We start from the raw sequence: 21,468 nt of genomic DNA on the forward strand, positions 1-21,468 counted from the left end.
GAGCACAGAGGGGTTTTAGGCCATGTGACACTACCATGTCATTATGCATTTGTCAAAATCTGTAGAACGTACAAAACACGGAGTGAACCCTAACGTGAGGGATGGACTTTGGGTGACAGTGATGTCAGTGTAGGTTTGTTGAGCGTGACGAATGTGCCGCTCTGGTGGGGACGTTGATAGTGAGGGGCTGCGCATGTGGGGACAGGGGGTACATGGGCACTCTCTGTGCTTTCCACTCAATTTGGCTGTAGATCTAAAACTGCTCTAAAAAATAAAGTCGACTAAAATATATGTACATAATGTGAAAATGGTTAATAGAGAGGCCTGGGTATATTTATCCTGAGAAGTCCAGCCCATTTCATTCCCAAGATCCGCCAACAAGTTCTTCCTCCATATTTGAAATGGATGTCTTGTCCGGCGGGGGGAGAGCACCCCCGATGTTCTTCCATAAAGACATTTATTCAGGCGGCCTCACCTTCCTCTGCCTCCGTCTCCCTCCAGGCCGCCGTGGGGCTCCTGGTGCCTGCTCCGCGCAGAGAACATTGCCAGGTCAGCAGTATACACCGTCCCTCAGACACAAGGAGTAGTATTTAGTCTACGAACTCTCAAAGGAAATATCCGCTTGCACGTGAAAAATCTCTGGAATTTCTCTGTTCCTCTCGCTCCAACGTCCCTGTATCTGTGAAACCGCCTTGAAAAGCTTCTATATACACAAGTGCTGCCTTGTTCCACGGCTGACTGCTGCAGGCCCAGCTCCAGCACACCTCTGTCTCCACTGGTGTCACTCTGAGCTGCTCCTGCCCCTTTGAGACTGGCTGTGCCCAGGAGGAAGAGGAGGGAGAGGAGGAGGAGGAGGGAAGAAGGAGGATGGAGAAAAGGAGGGAGGAGGGAGAAGAGGAGGAGGAGGAAGAGGAGGAGGAGGAAGAGGAGGAGGAGGAGGAGGAGGGAGGAGATGGGGAGGAGGGAGGATGGAGAAAAGGAGGGAGGAGGGAGAAGAGGAGGAGGAGGAAGAGGAGGAGGAGGAGGAGGAGGGAGGAGATGGGGAGGAGGGAGGATGGAGAAAAGGAGGGAGGAGGGAGAAGAGGAGGAGGAGGAAGAGGAGGAGGAGGAAGAGGAGGAGGAGGAGGGAGGAGGTGGGGGGAGGAGGGAGGATGGAGGAGGGAGGGGAGGAGGGAGGAGGGCTGATGCAGGAGGAGGGAGGAGGGAAGAGGGAGGATGGAGGTGGGAGGACAGAGGGGAGGACCCTCTGAAGATCAGAAGGGAGAAGTCTTACACAACTGGGGAAATATAGGAACAAAATCCACAGCCTTAAACCCCCGGGCCTTGAGTATCCGAGCCTCACCACTTTTCATTCCGTAATTAAGGCGAGGAAGATTGGGGACCTAAATGATAATAAAGGCTCTGGGCTCCCGTCCTGACACCCAGCTCATCCTTGGTCTCTGCTTTCGACTGCTCGTGCTGCAGATCCCTCCATTTCCCCGTTCCCAGCCCCACTCACCCCACTTCTAAATTCTCCTTCTTCCTCTCTGGAGTGTCCCCTGCCCCCCACAGGCAACTGTTGTCGACAGATCTGGAGTTTATTTAGATTAGGCGTCCTGGATCCCAGGGGGCACCCAAGGGCCTTACTAGACAGGCTGTGAAGGGATAAGTCCTGGGTGTCTGCCTTCGCCTCCTCTTTCACACAAAGCCAGGGAAACACTCCTTCCTCACCATCTCGGGCCACTCTCCACCCCTCACCCGCCAGCACTGTCTCCAGGGCTGTCTTGTCTTCATCTGAGCCTGGTTCCGGCAGCACAAGACCACAACTTCCCAGCTCCTTTTATAAATGTCCTTCTCTTCATGCCTTTGGGTTGGGTTAAACCCAGTAGGTTGGGTTAAACCAGACTAGCATGGAAAAAAATCCGAGGGAGAGAGGGTACCCTTTGGAAAACAAGAAATGGTCAAGTACCAGCTGTGAACGTTTTAAATAGAAACCTGCTTACGCTGCACTTGTCATAACAACAGCTGGCACTCAGAGGTCCCAGTTCTTTTCAGAAGACTGACACCTAACTTCCAGACGGTTCCGGAACAGTCTTACCATCACATGAACTCATGACAGCAAATGCCCAGTGGCCTGTCCTGTCTGTGCATCTCAGATTCCTGGTTCTAAGTTATATGCTAAACCTCTCACATTCCGACACACACACAATGACTCCATTTTTCAAAATGCAGTCATACATGGGAATGTTATGACATCAAACCCTTAAAAATGTGGAAACTTCGGTTTCAAAATACTTCATAGGGGAAAATAATAAACCTCTTGATTCGCAATTTCTTTGCTCTGCTTATGGTTCGTTTCTGAAACTGTGACCGGCTGGGGGCTTAGGAGGCATAATCGAGTATTCATATATGCCCGGGCTTGGCACTGCAGACTGCTCTATCTGCTCTGGAAATATTTTCCCTTCAGACAGGAACAGAGAGGTTACTTTTGGGTCACTCCCAATCTCACAAAAGGCTTTTCAAAAGGGAGCAAAGAAAAGAAGTTCTGATTTGTTGGGAGAAACCAGTGAGCTTTTACATGATCAAGATGCAGTGAGCCTCCTGGGTTGCAAATCTCTGGGGTGGGGAGTGGGTGAGAAAGGCAGGGTTACAGCGGGGCGGAGAGGGACGGAGGCCGCTCTTCCTCTAGGTGTCCTTTATGCAGACTTTCCAGCCAGGCTGCTGGCTGCAGGCTGCAGCCTCTGTCCCTCTGCTGTGGCTGAGGCATCAGCTCACCCCCCCCAACCTCACCTCCCCCCCCCCATCTCTCTGGAAAGCTTGTGTAATGGCCCGGCCGCCTGCATGTGGCTGCCTCGCCCACAGCTCGACCAGTCCCAGGGCTCTCTGTTTACAACCGGGAGGTGACAACACGTCAGATGCATTTCCTCCTCAGAAGCTCATAAAAAGCAGGCTCGGTTGGCCCCGGCAGAGTGAACACCTGTGTTCCTAAATCATAGAAGGTTCTGCCTTTCCTCTGGAATGAGCCCCCTTTCCTGTGTCTGTTGGGAAAGCAGAACATACAGAATCAAGGGGGCAGCGAAGGAGAGGGAGAGAGGCAAAGTATTTATTTATCCAACTCCTCAGATCTCTGCGAGGAATCAGGAGACACACAGCTTCTTTCAGCTTATAGGACCTACTGAGCTCCTTAAAGTAGAGTCAATGCCTCAATCACTGGACAAACTTTTGCAAAAACATCCAGTGTCTAGACTGGTGCCTGGTGTGCAGGGAACACTCAGTAAATATTTCAGGGTGGATACGCCAAGCACTGTTACAGGTATGAGTCTGTGACAGTGGACAAAAGAGTCAAAAATCCCTGCCGGCGTGGAGAGGGCGTTCCAATGGGGGAGGTAGGTGGAGAACAGACAGGTAGTGGGTGCTGTTTGAGATGGGGTTAAAAGCTCCGGGAACAAACATGTATGGAAGGAGGACACACATGGGAGGGTCTGGGGAGGAGAGTGGTTGGGAAGGTCTCACTGGCCAGCAGGCATCTGGATGAAGACCTAAAGGAAGGGATTGAGGGAGCCACGTGGACAACCCAGAGAGAGTATTCCAGGCGGAGGACGCAGCGCGTGCCAAGGCCCTGAGGTGTGTGTGTGTCTGGTACGTTCAAGTGTCAGCAGCTGCAGCCAAGTGCACAGAGAGCCAAGGTGATGAGGCCAGAGAGGGTGAAGGAATGAACTTTGTTTAGGGCCTCATCTTCCAAAACTTCCAGAAGCATAGTCAAGGGAAAAGATCATTTAGATTAGAAGTTGACATGACAACGGTGGATACAACGGCCAACAGAATCGACAGCAAGTAACGGGGGTCTGGGCCGCAGGAATGGGTGGACGGAGCATCTTGGGGCTGAGACAGGTTGGGCTCCTGAGGGAGCACGTCAGGGAAGTGATCTGAATCTGACTCGAGTTGAACAGGCTCTTTAGACCCTCCGGTGGGCAGAGACGTTCTGACGTCTCCTGTGGCCGCTGGACCAACACTTGGGATGAGAGAGAGAGTGAAGTTTTCATCCTAAAACGCCCTCTGCTGAGGTCAATGGAAGAGACAGCTCACCTCTTCACATCTGGGACTGTGGTTCCTCCATGCTGTTCTCTCGCATCTGTGTTAGCAGCCACTGGTCTGTTAGGCGGTGAGAACGTGGGTCGTGGCACATACCCTGCCTTGTTGATGTTGAGAAAGAGGAAGCTTCCTTGTTGAATCTGCCTTTGCCTCCTGCTCCTAAACCACCTCCTACTCCAGATTCCCCCCACAGCCCACAGATTTTGAGTGAAACTGTCTCAGCATATGATTCCCATGATCATTGTGGAATCCAAACCAAATTGCTGTCCTAAGCTTCCTACGACCTTCTCTCACTGAGATAAAGACATCCCCGCCAGAGCTGAGAAAGAGCCGCTTCAGACTTGGACCTCACGCTTTGTCGCTGCTGCCATCCCAAGGCTGCAGCTCAGGACGCAGGGGAGCGGATCGATGACATTGAAGACCCCTGCTGCTTCTGCAGTCATCTGGAGCTGAGCCCTGCCGTGGAGCGTCGCCTCTCCTCTCTGCCCTCAGCAGGTTTCCCTGTCACCTCCGTGAACTTTGGGGATGTCACTCCGTAAACGAGTGTTTTGAGCCCTTGTGAGCTTTTGTTCTTGTTTTCACCAGTGTGGGGAGTTGGCCCAGAGAATGCTCTGGCCTGTGGGACATAGTTACCTCTGGAGGTGGCTTCCAAGGTATTCTGAGTCACTCTCACGCCACACAAGTGGAACCATCCTGGAATAAATAATTTTAAAAACCGACCCGGTTTCCTGGCAGTTCTGAAACTCAGAAGGGGCGAGATGTCGCAATACCGGGGGGCAGGTTGAAGAGTGAACCGCTGGGCTGTGGGAAACTTGGACGTGATCTCATCACATTCAGGCTGCAGCTTGGGTTCCGTCTGCTGCTACAGGGAAGTGTCAGCAGAGCAGGGAGGAGAGCCAAGCCCCGGAAAATGCCAGAGAGAGTGGCTAGCGTGGGTGAGCTGTGAGAAGGCGGCCCTGACATCCACGGTCAGAGGTGATTGGGAACGCTGTCTGCTGACCAGCGGCTCTGGTTCCTTTGCTGAAACCCCAGCTGTGCTGGGAACTGACCTCATTCATGAAGTAAACACTGAATCAGATACCAGCAGGCCTAACCCTGGATAAGTGGAAACAACACGGACGTTTCCATAATTATGAAGCTGCCAATTGGATCTGGAGAGAGCAACTCTCAATATGTCAACTGGAGTGAGTTCATTACCTGCCCTTGCCAACTTCATCAGAAGCCAGTTTGCCTCGTTGCGGTTGAAATTATTTGTATGAAAATGCTTTCCTTACATTTTAGTTTTTATATCCCTAATCATGTACTGGAAAGCAGCGTAGTCTAGCAACTGGAAGACAATACTGGGACTCTGCCGATCAGAGCCCAGGCCTGGCCGGGTCTGCAGCCCTCCCTTCCCCTGTGCCAGTGGTCACTGCGCTCGCAGTCCTGTTGCTGGAAGGCGGGGGGCGCGTGGAGCGAGGCCCCGTCTCACGGATCCGGCTTGGTTGTAATCCTGGGTCCTGGTGTTTGTGTGTCCCACGTCATGGTCACACTCACCGTCGGTTTATGCCGTCCCCTCAGGATTCCACAGAGCCTGTGCGCCCACCCGACAGGTTATTCACATCCTGAGCTCCTGTTTCCACATGGCTCCTCCTTCCTTTTCACGCAGCTCGTTCAGGGGGTGAAAGAGTCGGTTTGTTCCTCCACAGCAGTTGAGACCACTGTTGGCAAGACATTCATAATTTGGGGGAGAAATAACTTCCACTAGCTATTCCATTTTCGTCCTCATTTACTTATCTCTCCTGACCTGGGGAGCCGGGCTGCCTGAGTCCCAACCCCACCTGTGCCCCTTCAGGGATGTGTGACCTCAGGCAGGTCGCAGCTATGCCTCCATCTCATAATCTGTGAAAAAACCAAGTGAAAACAGCACTGACCCTTCAGGGGTGCTGTCAGGATTAGAGGGTTAACTCATGTGCAGCACTTAGGACAGTGCTTGGCACACATACAGGAGAGCTAAGTATCGGTCTTTATTATCATTCTTGTGGTTATTATTAGTCTGAGCAAGAACACACGGCAAGGAATGACCATTTTTACGTCCGTCAGTGGTAAATTTACAAGGTGAAAATCAACAACTACCTCGCAGACATGGCTACAGGAAGTCAGATGGCCAGAGTTAGGACTGACTCATTATGTCACTTAAATCAGTGACCTAATTTCTCTTTTAGTTTCTTTATCTGTTACATGGGGGTGTTTACTGTTCCTTCCTTAGAATAGTCTTGTCTGATTTTTGATATGGAAGCCACTCAAAGAAAAGTGCCATCATGTGTCATCAAGACGATTCTGTTGATGCCTGTTTTCTTCATTACGCCCGCAGCTGGATAACCAGAGGCCCCTCTCCCAGGCCCACTGGAGCTGTTTCTTCAGCCAATGACGAGAACAGTTGGCAAACCTCAGCCTCACAAAGACCCTCTTTCCCCTCAAACTGGGCCATTCTACCTGTTTCCTTGTCAATACTGTCCAAGTTATTTATTAACCCTCCTCGGATTCCCTGGACCCTCTGTCCATGCTGGGAGCAGAGGAGACAACCCCAGTGACTTGCTCCTTCATGATATGAAAGAAAACTGAACCAGGGTGGCAGAACCGACCTGTCTCCGCAGGGAGAACACTTCCGATGCTCAGAGTACTTTCACGAATCATGCAGAATGGAGGCAAATGTCCCAAATTTGAAAAAATTACGAATTGGATAAATGGAAGGCCAGTGAGCTTAGTGTTGATCCTGGGCAAAATTCTAAAGCAGATAACCACATGAATGGTTGACCAGCATTTAGAAAGGGCGAGCATAAGGGTCAATAATGATAATCGAAGGAATGTCTTTCATTAGATTAGTAAATCTGGTGAGCGTTTTGCCATAGAGTGATGACTTTATATCTATATCTATTTCTATATATCTATCTATATCTATATATCCTTTTTTTTTTTTTTTTTTGGCTGCACCGTGCAGCATGCAGGATCTTAGTTCCCTGACCAGGGATCGAACCTGTGCCCCCTGCAGTGAAAGCATGGAGTCTTAACCACTGGACCTCCAGGGAAGTCCCAGAGTGATGACTTTTGACAATAGTTTGAAAGGTTCTCATGAAATCTTTATGGACAAAATAGTGACAAAAAGGCCGCCAGAGCCTGAAGAGAAAATAGATAATCATGTGTCACATCTCCCTTTAAGGTGACACCACTTGCTCAAGACCACACAGCCGATTAGTGTCCGGGCTGGAGTCTGTGCCTGGCCCCTGTCCCAGGTGAAGGCCCCTGTCCCAGGTGAAGGCTCCACCCACAGGCCATGGCTCCTGGGCGTGGTCAGGTAGAATCCTAACAGCACATGGGGCAGTGTCCTCCCAAGGCTTTCTCCAGTGACCTGCCAAGCCGTTCTATCCTTGGCCCTAAACTCTTTAACATTCTATCAACAACTTGGATGAAGCCAAAGATAACTGCTTATCAACCGTGCAAATAACACAAGGCTGTGTGGGAAGGCCAATATGTTGGAATCACAGAATCAGGATCCAAATTATCTCAGCAGGAAGGAATGATTGGTGGAATCCAGCAAGATAAAATTTAACTGGACTACATGTAAGCTCCTGCGTCTAGCTCCAAAACTTGATTGCAAAAGTATAGGATGTGATTGGAAAACATGTCCAACTTCACCCGTAGTCAAAGAAATGCAAATTAAAGCAACCATGAGATAATCACTCTCCCCTATCAGATTGGCAATGATTAAAAGGATGAAAATTCCCCAGTTTGGTGGCGAGGGTGTGGGGAAACAGGCTCTTTTGTAAACTGATTGTGGGCGTACAAACAAAATCACCCTTTCTGGAGGGTAATCTGGAAACACAGAGCAAAAACTATAAAACGTACCATTTGTCCCAGTAGTTAAGCTTATAGAAATGTATCCAAAGACAGTTATGTTAAGATTTATGTACGAGGATATTCATAAAATTACTGTTAAGAGAAGAACACTTTTGCGGGGAGGGAGGGTGTTCGGTTTGGGGACAGAAGTCTTGGAGGCCTCAGAAGGGGACCATACAGCTATTGTCAAATACTTGACACTATAAAGAGGAGGGATCATGGTCTGTGTAGCTCCTCAAGGCCAGGCCAAGACTTACAAGACATAGATGTGGCCTAATATTACAAAGCAGATTCTAACAGTTCATTCTGCCCCAAATTAGGATGGGCTGCCCTGTAGATTCCCAATCACTGGCAGATGGCCTTCTGTCCGGAGTATCAAAGTGGATAGTTATTGCTCTTTCGCCACTGGGATGAAATGCTCATCTTGGTTCCCTCCAATGCAAAGAGACAATGAGTCTTTGCTGCCTTAAGTCATCAGAGGGCAGACTCACCACTCAAGTTGAAGGTGGGAGGGAAGTGACACTGGGTTTCACTTCCTGATACGAATTCTAGGAATGAAATGAGAACACTGCCCACTCCCCCATCATTACTGAGAGCCTATGGGAGATGACCACCCCTTCTTCCCTCTAGGTCTTTTAGGACTACCTGCTGTGTATCCATTCCCCCAAGGTAAAACCTAAGGGAAGATTTTAGCTGGGCCTGAAAAAAAAAAAAGACGAGCACCCCTTCTCACCAAATCATTTCCACTGTATTTTGGCTTCCAGGAGACAGACATAGGGGGTAAGCATTCAACTGCTCTATCTACACCTTTTCTCTTTTGTGTTAGTTTCATCTAAAACTCTCAGTTTTAATCATAAATCACATCTGTCTAAGCTGTATTATATCCAGAGCCCCCAAATGTGGAGATTCCGTCCTTTTGGATGCTTCTCCTTACTGTGCTTGTGTGTTTATCACTTCAGTTTATTAAGGCCCTGCCTGGTCTCTTTTTCATCAGTCTCCCCATCAACTGTGTCGGGGGGGCATTATTAAAAACACTCACAGTTAACCCTTTATTGAGCCCTTGAGTGAGACACTCACCGTGTAATCTATCAGGTAGTCCTCAGCACACCACAGCCCTGGAGCTGGGGACAGCCTCCCTCCACCCACCGTGGTCAGAGGAATCTTTTCGTAAGACGACACCTATCACATCACCAACCATAGGCCTAGGTGGCCTCCAGGGCCCTGTGTGGGCTGCTCCCCCCAAACCCCAGCGTATCTCCTACCAAGACCCCTCACCCCAAGCTCAAGCCACATGGGCCTGTCATTTCTTCCAAGCTGTCACACTCCTTCCAGCCATGGGATTTCTGTGCATATTCTTCCTTCTCCCTGGGGTTCCCCTTGTCCCATCTCTCCTTCCTATGCATCCTTTTTTTTTTTTTTTAATTTATTCATTTTATTTTTGGCTGCGTTGGGTCTTCGTTGCTGCACGCGGGCTTTCTCTAGTTGCGGTGAGTGGGGGCTGCTCTTCTTTGCAGTGCACGGGCTTCTCATTGTGGTGGCTTCTCTTGTTGCGGAGCACGGGCTCTAGGTGCACGGGCTTCAGTAGTTGTGGCTCTCGGGTTCTAGAGTGCAGGCTCAGTAGTTGTGGCACACAGGCTTAGTTTTTCCATGGCATGTGGGATCTTCCTGGACCAGGGCTTGAAGCCGTGTCCTCTGTGTTGGCAGGAGGATTCTTAACCACTCTGCCACCAGGGAAGCCCAACATCCTTTGGATCTTAATTAATGCCATGAGCTGAACGGTGGCCCCCGCCCCATGATATGTTGATGTTCTAACTCCAGGACCTCAGAATGTTACTGCATTTGGAGACAGAGCCTCTAATGAGGTAAGTATGTTAAAATGAGGCCATTAGTGCGGGCCCAAAGCCGATCTGGCTGGAGTCTTTATAAGAAGAGATTAGAACCATCTGAAGAGACACCAGCGTTGCAAGTGCACAGAGGAAAGACCATGTGAGGACGCAGGGAGAAGGCAGCCTCCTGCAAGCCAAGGAGAGAGGCCTCAGGAGGAACCAACCCTGCCAGCACCTTGATCTTGGACTTCCAGCCTCCAGAACTGTGAGAAAATAAATGTCTGTTGTTTTTAAGCCACCTGGCCTGTGGTATTTGTTGTGGCAGCCCAAGCTGACTAATACAGTTAAGAAGTCACTCCCCCAGAGAGATCCTCCTCACCCCTCCCCCTTCAGCCCTATATTGCTTTTCCTCTGTCACACTTATCACAGTTTGCAAATAGTCACTTATTTGGAGGACTACAGGGATATTGTCTGTATCCCCTCCTCAGGCTCTAGACTCCAGAGCAGTGAGGAAATGTGCATTTAGGTTCTCTGTAGAGTCTCCAGCAACTAGCACAGTGCTTGCTGGTCACATGGTGGGGGGGGGGGGGAGGGTTCCATATTGTTGAATGAAAGAAGTATTATTTCACTGACATTAAAAATGAGGAAATTGAGTACTTCCCTGGTGGCACAGTGGTTAAGAATCCGCCTGCCAATGCAGGGGACACGGGTTCAAGCTCTGGTCCGGGAAGATCCCACATGCCACGGAGCAACTAAGCCCGTGCGCCACAACTACTGAGCCTGCGCTCTAGAGCCCGCGAGCCACAACTACTGAGCCCATGTGCCACAACTACTGAAGCCAGTGAGCCTAGAGCCCGTGCTCTGCAACAAGAGAAGCCACCACAGTGAGAAGAGCCCACACACCTCAACAAAGAGTAACCCCCGTTCTCTGCAACTAGAGAAAAGCCCGCACGCAGCACCGAAGACCCAATGCAGCCAAAAATAAATAAACAAACAAACAAACAAATAAATTAATTAATTTTAAAAAATGAGGAAATTGAGATTCAGTTAAACTTCCTAAAGGCCTCAAAGCAGCTTAGTGGCAAAGGAGGACTGGAACACAAGCCCCTAAAGCTCTGGCTTGAAACCAGTACTGAACCCTCTGATCTTGAAATGCATCCATTCACCCAGCAGATGCTTCTTAAGCACCTATCACCTGCTGGCCTCTGTCTAGGGACCTGGGATGCAGCCATGACAATACAAAATCATTGCCTTCATGTGGAGAGGGATGTTGCATAAGATACAGAAGTAAGTTTCAATGGTATATTAGGAGGTGATAAATGCCATGAAGCCCAATGGGAATGTGGGATTACGGAGTCAGATGTGTAACTTAAAATCAGAGGTTAGAGAAGGCCTTTCTGAGCAAAGAAAGTCCGAGTCTACATTGAGAGAGGGAGCCTTGGGGCTATTTGAGGACAAGCTCCATGCAGAGGTAAAAGCAAGTCCAGTGTCCTGGAGGCATAAGGAAGCCTGGCAAAATGACCTACGTGGCTGCGGTAAAGGCAGTGAGGGAGTTGAAGTTAGGAGAGGTGGCTCAGCAATCTTCCAGGAGCCGGGTGGTGGAGGACATTTCTGGCCATGATTGAACTTTGCCTTCTACTTGAGTGAGAGGGGAGTCTTTGGAAGGTTTTGCTCAAAAGGAGCCACATGATATGACTTTTAACAGAATTACTCAGGCTGTCATTATGTGAACATTGACTGAGGAAGAGAGGGGTAAAGGTAGAATCTGGGAGAACCATTTGGAGGCAATTACAACAACCCATTTACAATAATCCGTGAGAGATGAGGGGCTGGGTCTAAGGTGGTGTCAGTGGAGGTAGGATTCTGGGTATATTTTAAAGAAAAAGCCAATAGGATTTGCTGACAGATTGGATGCGGGATGAAGAACACAAGGTTTGGAGCCTGAGAAGCTAGAAGGACAGAGGTTCCATTCTCTGAGATAAGGAAGAGCACGGGTGAAGCATCTTTTGGCGGAGAAGCTCAGGAATTCCGTTCGGACATGATGAGTTTGAGCAGCTGACTAGGCATCCAAGTTTTGATGCCAAATAGGTAGTTGTAAACGCAGGTATTGAGATTCAGGGGAGCGGCTCTCATCAGCATATAGATGGTCTTTAAAGTCATGAAACTACATGAGGTCACCAAGATATATTAAGTGAAAAGACAGAGAAATCCAAGGAGCCAGTCCTGGGGGGTACTGTTACCTTGAAAGGTCAGGGGAATGAGGAGGAACCAGAAATTGAGACTGAGAAGTACAAGGAAGAAAACCAAGAGTGTGCAGTCCTGCAAGGCAAGTGAAGAAAGTGTTTCTCAGAGGAGAGGTGATAAACTGTTTCAAACGTTGCGGACAGAGCAGGTGAGAAGAAGATGGGGAAGAAACTGAGTATGCAGGAAGAGGGTTTGATAAAGACTGGGGAGAGCTGGAGACTGTGACTATAGGCGCTCTTTCAAGGAGCTCTGATATTCAGAGAAAGGAGAGAGAGATGAGGTGTGAGCTGGAGGGAGAAATGGAGTCAAGGAAAGGATTTCTTAGGAAGTAAGAAATAACACATTTATATGCTTATGGGAAAGATCTCACGGAGAAGAAATTGAGACTCAAACAGTTTAGGTTGGGACTTCCCTGGTGGTGCAGTGGTTAAGAATCCGCCTGCCAATGCAGGGCACACGGGTTCGAGCCCTGGTCCGGGAAGATCCCACATGCCGCAGAGCAACTAAGCTCGTGCGCCACAATTACTGAGCCTGTGCTCTAGAGCCCGCGAGCCACAACTACTGAGCCCACGCACCACAACTACTGAGCCTGTGAGCCACAACTACTGAAGCCCGCGCACCTAGAGCCCGTGCTCCACAACAAGAGAAGCCACCGCAATGAGTAGCCCACGCTCGTCGCAACTAGAGAAAGCCCACGTGCAGCAACAAAGACCCAACGCAGCCCAAAATAAGTAAATAAATAAATAAATTTATTTTAAAAAAAGGGTTAGGTTACCCCTAGGACTAAGTCTTCTGGTCCAGACTCCTTCCCATCCCTACGCTGTTTAAGTGATAAACTTAAGCCTTAACGGGGTCTCCTGCCCCACGCAGCATAGGGTCTAGGGCAGTTTGAATTTGTACTTTACTTGGACAAGAGGTACATCCGAAATTTACTACCGTAAGTCAAGAAGCCCCTCAAATTGAATTTTGGGCTCTGACTCTAACTTGGGGAGGGGGGGGCGTTCCCGGAAATTGCCGGGCTGAACTTCGGGAAGGTATCTGACTTGCCAGGAGAACCCGCGCAGAGAGCGCCCCACAGCGCCTCCCGCGCGCTTTCGAAACCTCACCAACGTCAGATGACCAGCTCTCCTCCAATCCCGTCTCGGGGGTGGGGCTTGACGCCCCGTCTCCACAGCAACACCTTAGTAGGAGCCCGGGGGCTTCGGCACCGTGGGAGGCGCACTCGGATGACGTCACGCACCCGCGGCGCTTGCATGACGTCAGCCCCGGCTCAGAAGTGGGCTCTGCCGACCAGCAGGTATGAAAACGAGCACGGCCTCGGACACTGCGCGTGTGTCATCTCAGGCTGGCGCATGTGTAGCTCTTAAACACCAAGTCGTGAGCGAGCACAGTTGAGGTCTGCGTGCTCTCGCTGCTGTTCCTTTAATTTTGGCCAGAGGAATCGTCAGAGATGCTATAGTTCCAACTGGCTTTCTCAAAGCTAGCAGATATCCGAGAATCGGGCAGTTTGTCTCTCCTGTTACCTCTCCCGGTGCGTTGTTCCATCCATAATGCCACCCACTAGTCTGAAAATGCTAGTTGAATTCCCAGATTGTGTTGCCAGCAAGCTTCCTCTAGCAGGAAGCTTTTCAGCTAACGCTTGTAAGGTCAGCAAGCAAACTTTTTAGCACGAGTTGTAAAGTAAGGGTAACCAGACTCCGACTGAGGGCCTGAGAAGGTCTCCGAGCCAAGTATTTGAACTTTTAAGGATTGCGACTTCTGTGGACAGCTTGTGGTTCCTTCTACCTTCTTTCAGACTTGTAGCCAGGATCCAAGCAGTCGACCTGGCTAAGTAAATGACCTCCAGGTAAATGAAGTGTCACTGTTCTGGAACTTAGGAAGCACCCACTGGTGCTGAGCCCTGGGGACACAGTGATGAGGCCAGCCCCTGCCATCCGTGACAGCTCATTTCATTGATTCATTCAAGAAACATTCATTGAACACCAGTTGTGTGCGGGGCATGATTACTGTTCATTGAAAGAATGAAGTGAGATCTAGGAGATACGGTGCAGCCAGGAGTCAGGTCTGATCTTGATGTTTGGCCCTGCTCCTTACTTGCTGAATGATCTTGGGTGAGTTATGAACTCCATCTGCACCTCAATTTCATGATTTGTAAAAATGAGCATAATCCTACCTCCTAAAGATGACAGACGTGAGAGTTAAACTTCGTGCCGTGGTTAGGGGGGTGGGGGGGTATTCTTTCCACTTCCTTACATTTCTTCCCTTCTCAGTGCCTGTCTTTCTCAGGCCTTACACAGAGGACAACACGACTAGTGGGAAAACAGCCCCCTGACCAGCACACAGCCTCAGAGGTCATCCACAGATTCTCCTCGAATTGTTTTAAAAACAGCCTTCATCCAGATGCTGCTTTTTGTGAGTCTGTGTGCTGAGGCCAAGTTAGATTTAAGCAGAGCCCTCCCACCTCATCCCCAAACAAGTTCCACTAAAACCACCCAAATCCAAAAGGAAAAAAGACCCTTTTCTTGAAGTGCGTGGTGATGTGAAGCTAGGTGTTGGAGGGTGGCCTGTGAGGGTGGGTCAGATCCTGGGTCACTGTCTGAGGAGGGACGAGGCACCTTAAGGGTTGGGGAGTGGGTGTCAGGCGTCCTTGTCACCACAAGGCCTGTGGTTTCCAACCCTGTCTGCATCCCCGTCCCACTAAACAACAGAGGGATAGAAAACAGACGTGCACATAGGCAGGGACACACACACAGACGCACACACACACACCCAGACTTGCACAGCCTTCAGAGGAAGTGGAGCACCAGATGGTCTGGGTTTCCTGTTCGATGCTTCCACAGCTGGTTGAGTCTGTGGTTGTGGTTTGTCTGTCTCGGGCTCATGTGAGAGACAAAAGCTGGGCTGACGGGAAACCTCCCCTCCCGGCCGCCAACCCCCCTTCCTCAGCTCTAACTGATCAGTCACACGGAAACCTGGCAGGTCAGACATTTCCTGAAACACCCAGAGCCTGGATTCTCCCAGGAGGAGGCTGAGTCCCCCCTAGCCCCGCGAAGCAGCCCCTGGGCTGATGGTCGGCCCTCACAGATCCCGGGGACAATAGAAATCTCTCCACATATACTATTAAGATAGACCTGCATCCCTGCTGAATAGAATGAAGCCGAAGCCGGGTTGCCACGGTCACTAAGCCGGTGCCTGGCATAGAGCAGCCATTCAAAAGCACTCAGCACGTGGAGGAATGGATGAGGAACAGGGAACTTCATCTTCGGGGGTTGGATCTAAAAGCCCTGGCTTGCCATCACTTCTCATAAGTGGCTCTGGATTCAACAGACAAGGGTTTGAAGCAGCACCGTGCTACTGATTTGCTGCAAGTCATTTAACCTCTCTAGGCCCACTTTCCTCATCTGTAAAATGGAGACAATAATATCTGTTTCATGAAATTGTGAGGCCCAATGAGACACATGGATTTGCCTGATACGGAGTCTTGCCTGTAGTAACTGCTGAAGAGATGCTGGTTCCCTTGTCTACTTGCCACGCTGCAGTTTATTTAAGGGGATGCACTAAAAAAGGCAAAAGAGATAAAACAACAACCAAAACATTGTTCCCAGGACACTGCCTGGTTTGGAGGCAGAGCAAGAGTGCTGGTATTTGTGTCGATAATTATGGCTGCCATTCAGACTGCATTTGGACGTGGGCAACAGGGACTCCAGCCTTCAACAGACTCCACTCCAGCCCTCCTCCAGCGGCATCCTTCCCTTTGAGATAAGGCTCTCACTTACACCCTGAATGTTGCCATTAGGGTCATTGCCTCTTTGGGTTTTTTTTGGCTGCACCGCACAGCATTTGGGATCTTAGTTCCCCGACCAGGGATTGACCCCTTGCCCCCTGCATTGAAAGTGCAGAGTCTTAACCACTGAACCACCAGGGAAGTCCCCAGGGTCATTGCTTCTGAAGTCTGACCAACTAGGTTCAGATGTTGACTCTGACACTTATGAGCTCTGCAGCCTTGGGCAAGTTATTTCACCTCTCTGTGCCTCTGTTGCCTCATTTATAAAATGGGTAAAGCAATAACCACATCATGGGGTAGTTGTGATGTTTAAGTGAGTTAATATATGTGAATCACTTAGGATGGCTGCTGGCGGATGGTAAGGGATGGATAAATGATAACTGTTATGAATGTGCAAATGCATTTGATTCTTACAGCAGCCTAACTACGGGTAGGTTCTGTGAGTAGTTCCATTTCACAGATGAGAAAACTGAAGCTCAGAGAGATGAAGTAACTTTTGCAAGTTCACCCAGATAGTAAATAGTAAGGCTGAGACTTTACTCCAGTTCTTTCTGATTCTTTCTCATGTGTGAGGGTTTAACCACCTCCTGCAGTTGCATTTTTTTCTTCTCCTTGGAGTCCTCCTCCCACCCCCCAACCCCATGAGGCTCAGCCTCTTCCTGCAGTCCAGGACATCCCCGTCTGCAGCCTCCAGCTGGATGCATGCTTTCAGAGCAAGGTCTTGTTTCCCTGCAGAAACTTCCCTTGCAGAGTGACGTCTTACAGATGGTTGTTCCTAGCTGGGGATAATCTGAGTTAATTCACGAGAAAGCCTCAAGTGTTTCTAGGACAACTTGTATTTGAACCCAAAGAAAGGGCTCTTTGGGGAGAATTTCAACGAGCTGTCTGGCAGGGGAGACATGATGTTGTTTTAGTTGGAGAGGTGGTCCTTTGCTGCGCCCCTCAAACCCCACCGCTCTGGTGGTGGCTTTGTCTGACGGAAGCAGGTGGTGTAAAGGTTCTCAGACTTAGCGAGCATCATTATTGCCCGAGGAGCTTTGAAAATGCAGATTCCTGTGCAGTTCCATGGTGGAATGGTTAGCACGCTGGGCTCTGAGAATGCGTATTCCCAGGCCCCACCTCGGAGTCTGTGAGCTACATTTTGAGAAATACTGGTGTTGTGATGACAGGCACGGTCAGGTTCAAGTTCCTTAATTAGCTGTGCGACCTCAGGAGGACATTAACGCCCCCTGAGCTTCAATATTCTCATCTTTAACACAGGAATTAAGGCAGTCCCACCCTCCTCATGGGGGATCACCAGTGACAGTGCTTCATTTCCTGTTCAGTGAGAGAATGTGAGAGATGACCATTTCTATGCTTGCGTTCAACCAAGTGCTGTAAAGAAATTCAAAGGAAGGCACAGACCCAGGCCCAAGCCTCAGAGAAGTTCCTTAAATCTTTGGTGAGACAGGGGAACCGTGGGCCCCTGAATATAAGCGATCCTTTGGGTGAAGGCTGTTGGCCAGAAAGGGAGGAAGTATGGTTTTCCACCTCTTGCATGCTGGGCTCTCCCAGTGACAACATGGCAAAGGACACCAGAGCTTGAATCAGTCCGGGCCTGCCAGGTAATGCTGCAGTAACAAGCCAACCCCGGGTCTCAGTGGCTGAACACAGCAAGGGTTTTGCCCACGCTGTACATCCCAGCAGATCAGCAGGCAGCTCTGCTTCACAGACTCACTCAGGGACCCAGGCGGGCGGAAGCTCCATCACCTTCTAGCCGCACTATCTGGAACACTTGGCTTCCGTGGTCAGAGTGGCCAGGAAAGAGAGACTAGCGATCACGGCCTGGGCTTTCTGCTGTTTCAGCCTGCAATGACATGCATCCTTTCTGCTCAATTTCATTGGCCAAAACTAGTCACACGGCACAGCTGGGAAAGGCAGGGGAGCAAATGGCATACTTGGGGAGCACCATTGTTTCTGCTGCCAGGTACTTCGTGCGTAGAGTAGGGAGAGCTGAAAACTCTTGGCCCAGATGTCCAGCAGGGGCCCAAAGACTGATATCTCTCAGAGAGAAAAGGAAAATTTCTCTGTTGAGTTGCTCCTGCAACCCTATGTGCTGAGAAGCTCAGCTTTCCTGCCTGGTGGAGCTGAGTTTTATTTGTTTGAGAATGTGGTTGTTGGTTTTTTTTTTTTCTCTTCTTCCTTTTTCTCATTCTTGCCTACCCTCAAAACATGGGAAGAAAAGCAGTCTGCTTCAAATAGCCAGCAGTCTGGCCTGGCTCCCTTGGCTGGAGGGGAGCCATCTGCCAGCGGGCCAAGAAATACCCCGGAGCTCCAGGGTCCTGTGGGCACCGGGTGGGAGGCTGACACAGCCTAGAGGTGGTGTGCCAGGCTGCCAACCCCACCCCTCAGTCCAAATGCTCTGTGCAGAGCGCAGCCGAAAGCAACCCAAATATCTTCAGAAATGGAGAACAGTAGACTAGAACCCAGCAATTTGGGGCGGCAGTTTTTCTGGAGCACATAGCTGGGGAATTTGCCTTAAGAAATCTGTCATTCCTAGAGTGTCGGTGGATAAATGGCACTTATTTGTTTAACCTCAAATCAAGCCACAGCCCCCATTTCTGGGCTGCTTTGAAAGAGTTGTTTTAAAATAGCTGAACAAGCTGAAAATCATGGGTCTGGTTGCCGGTATGGCTTTGCAGAAAGTGGTGGGCTCAGAAAGTTCCTGAATTTTCCGTGACTGGCAGTGGTGGGGGGAGGTGGAGGCTGGGGAACAGAGCCTGGACACTTCTCCTGCACGTTGGCTGGACTGTTTCTGTGGCGGGTCCAGCCTTGGCCCGGTCAGTGTTCTCATGAGGGTTTTGAGTGGGAGGACACCCTGGAAGATTCCTTTCTGAAATCTGCTCTAGGCAGCTCTGCAGGAACAAAGTGGAGTTTTTCTGTTCTTTCTGTCTGTCCCCCCTCTACTTCCCCTCTTTCGGTAACAGAACGTGTCTTTCCTCAGGAGAACCTGTTTCATTGGTTTAGGTAGGCCGACTCCGTGGTGTGTTTGGGTTCAACCGCCGGCTCTGGGGGGTGGAGTGGGGAAGCCTTGATTTCTAGCGTTTGCCAATTTCCATGGTGTAAATACAGGCGCACCTCGTTTTATCGTGCTTTGCTTTATTGCGCTCCACGGATACTGTGTTTTTTACAAATTGAAGTTTTGTGGCAACCTGGCGTTGTCAGAAGATGGTTAACATTTTTTGGGAATAAAATATTTTGAAATTAAGCTTTGTACATTGTTTTTAAAGACATAATGCTATTGCACACGTAATAGACTACATAATTATGTAGTCTATAATAGACTACATAATTATGTAGTCTATAATAGACTACATAATTATATAAAAATTATGTGTAAACATAATTTTTATATGCACTGGGAAACCAAAAAGTCACGTGACCCGCTTTAGTGTGATATTTGCTTTATTGCAGTGGTCTGGAACCGAACCCGCAGTATCTCTGAGGTCTGCCTGTGCTCCCACCATGGCCAGTTTCAAGCTACAGACATGTCATCACTGAACCTTCACAGCATATCAGCGGTGCTGATTCTGCCCCATCCGGGGATGGGCACGCGACCCAGAGGGGCTGCATCAGAGTTCTTAGGGCTATCAGAGAAGACCATGTCTTTCCCTTGGCACTGATAAAGAGATAGTATGTTATTCTGGGGCTTTCAGCAGTCATCCCATCAGCCACAGGGACAGAATTTCTTAGAGAGAAAGCGAGTGAGCAAAGGGACACTCATGATGTCACTTGAACTCCTGAATCCAGTCATACCTGAAGCTGATATATCCCTGAATGTTCCAGTTACACAAATCAGCATTCCCCTTTCTTTGCCTAGGTAGTGTGAGTTGAGTTCCTGCCATCTGCCAATAAAAATGCCGTGAATAATACAAATGGGCCACCCATAGCCAATTAAATAGATTCGGTTTTTATCTTGATTGTGGTGGTAGTTTCACAGGCGTATTCATCTGCTAAAACTCATTAAATTGTACACTTTAAGTGGGTACAGCTTATTGTAAGTAAATTATATCTCAATTAAGATGTTAAAAAATTTTTAAAAATTGGGGTGCATGTGTGTGGTGGGTGGGAGTAGTTTTCTCATACCTAATTCTGCCGGGCGAAGGCTCAGATAGGAAAGAAGGTGAAACTAGAAGCACGGTTCTCTCTCTCACAGCAACCGGTTCCTGCTTCCACCTGTACTGTGATGTCTATCCACCCACCCGTTTACCACCTGGGACCTCTTGGAGAAGAAAAGGATGAAGGAAGGACGGAAGGAAACAGCCCGCTTGGAAGCAGGAGAAGCAGAGCGGAAGTTGGGTGTTATCTCCCCCGCAAGCCCTGGAAACCAACAGGGTTACCGCGATCCTTCATCCAGTGACAACAGCCTTATAGAGCAGCAATGCTGACAAAAGCAAATGGGCAGCCCAGCAGAGCTTGGCCTGCTGTTCCTCTGAGAGCGAGTGGAAACAAACCCGGTATGGACTTATTCTCCCTTTCTATCTCTGGGGTGTGGGAGAGGGTGGGCTCCAGGTTGCAAAGACGGGGAAAGCCTGGGTCAGGCCTCGGGCTCAAATCCCACCATTCGGTCCTGGCTTGGGGCTCTGAGGCTGCTGTCCCCACCTGGGCGTCTGTGACAACGCCTCATTTCCTATACTCCAAGCTGAGAAATAATATCAATGACAGCAGCTACTGCTACTTCTTTCCGAGGAGACATTTGAGTGCGCACCCTGTGCCTGGCTTTAGAAGCACGAGCTGATTTCACTTTCCAAATCCTAGAGGTACGTTCTCTGACAATCGCCATTTTACAGATGAGGAAGCTGATGCTCGGAGAGGTTAAGTAACTTGCTGGGGTCACACAGCTAAGAGGCATTGCTGGGCCTCAAACTCACGTCTGTCTGGTCCCAAACCTGGCTTCCATGCTGCACGGAGTGCAAAGCAGAGTGAACCGCATTTGTGTTTCTCAACTGGTGGCACCGAATTCATGATAAGCAGCGCCACACGAGGTGAACCATCCTGGGCAGATGAATTTCAAAGGCCTGCCACCAGTGTGAGTGTGCCCTGGGCACCATGGCCAGGGTAGAATTTTCCCAGCCGAGGTACGGATCCCCACCTGCAGCCCACAGGAAGGTCCTGGGGAGATTGCTGGGGGCAGAGCCGGACCTCCCAGCTGCCATGGGCCAGATCAGCCTGGGATGGGCTCACGGCTCTGCAGGAGTGGCTGGGTGCTTGTGCTGTCCCTGGCTGTGGGCATCTCTCCAAGTGTGGCAGGAGCGCTATTCCAGGACAGGCAGGAGGCCTCAGCCTGGTCTGCCCCAACATGCGCCTCTCGGATGACCGCCTGGCCCCGGAGAGAGGGAGGGCAGAGCCAACGAGAGTTACCCAGCCATCTGCGGCTCCCGGCAGGATGGACACAGGTGTGGCCCTTGTGCCCAGTTCACACTGATCACGCCCGGTTCTGGTCTCCTGACGCTCCCATTGGAATCACCTCGCTCCCCACCGCAGCCCTCATCTGCGGAGAGACTGCTTGGGCTGTCCTCCAAGGAGAGGACTCTCTTGGGCTGAAATTTTGGCCGGGTTCCAGGGAGCTAGCTTGGTCTGATTAGGTGGTGAGGATGGTCAGCCATTAGAGGGGAGGGGGAGGAGGTC

At 50.0% G+C, this 21,468-nt stretch overlaps 1 long non-coding RNA gene across 1 annotated transcript; it reads left to right on the forward strand.

Moving 5' to 3' along the window:
* Positions 1 to 13,175: 13,175 nt before the first annotated feature.
* Positions 13,176 to 21,428, forward strand: LOC133088969 (uncharacterized). Its single transcript, XR_009700563.1, has 4 exons — positions 13,176 to 13,314; positions 19,255 to 19,473; positions 19,997 to 20,297; positions 20,631 to 21,428. It is a non-coding gene; the product is annotated as an uncharacterized LOC133088969 (long non-coding RNA).
* Positions 21,429 to 21,468: the final 40 nt, after the last annotated feature.

This window comes from Eubalaena glacialis, chromosome 3 (genome assembly GCF_028564815.1).
Source record: "Eubalaena glacialis isolate mEubGla1 chromosome 3, mEubGla1.1.hap2.+ XY, whole genome shotgun sequence".
Taxonomy (NCBI): domain Eukaryota; kingdom Metazoa; phylum Chordata; class Mammalia; order Artiodactyla; family Balaenidae; genus Eubalaena; species Eubalaena glacialis.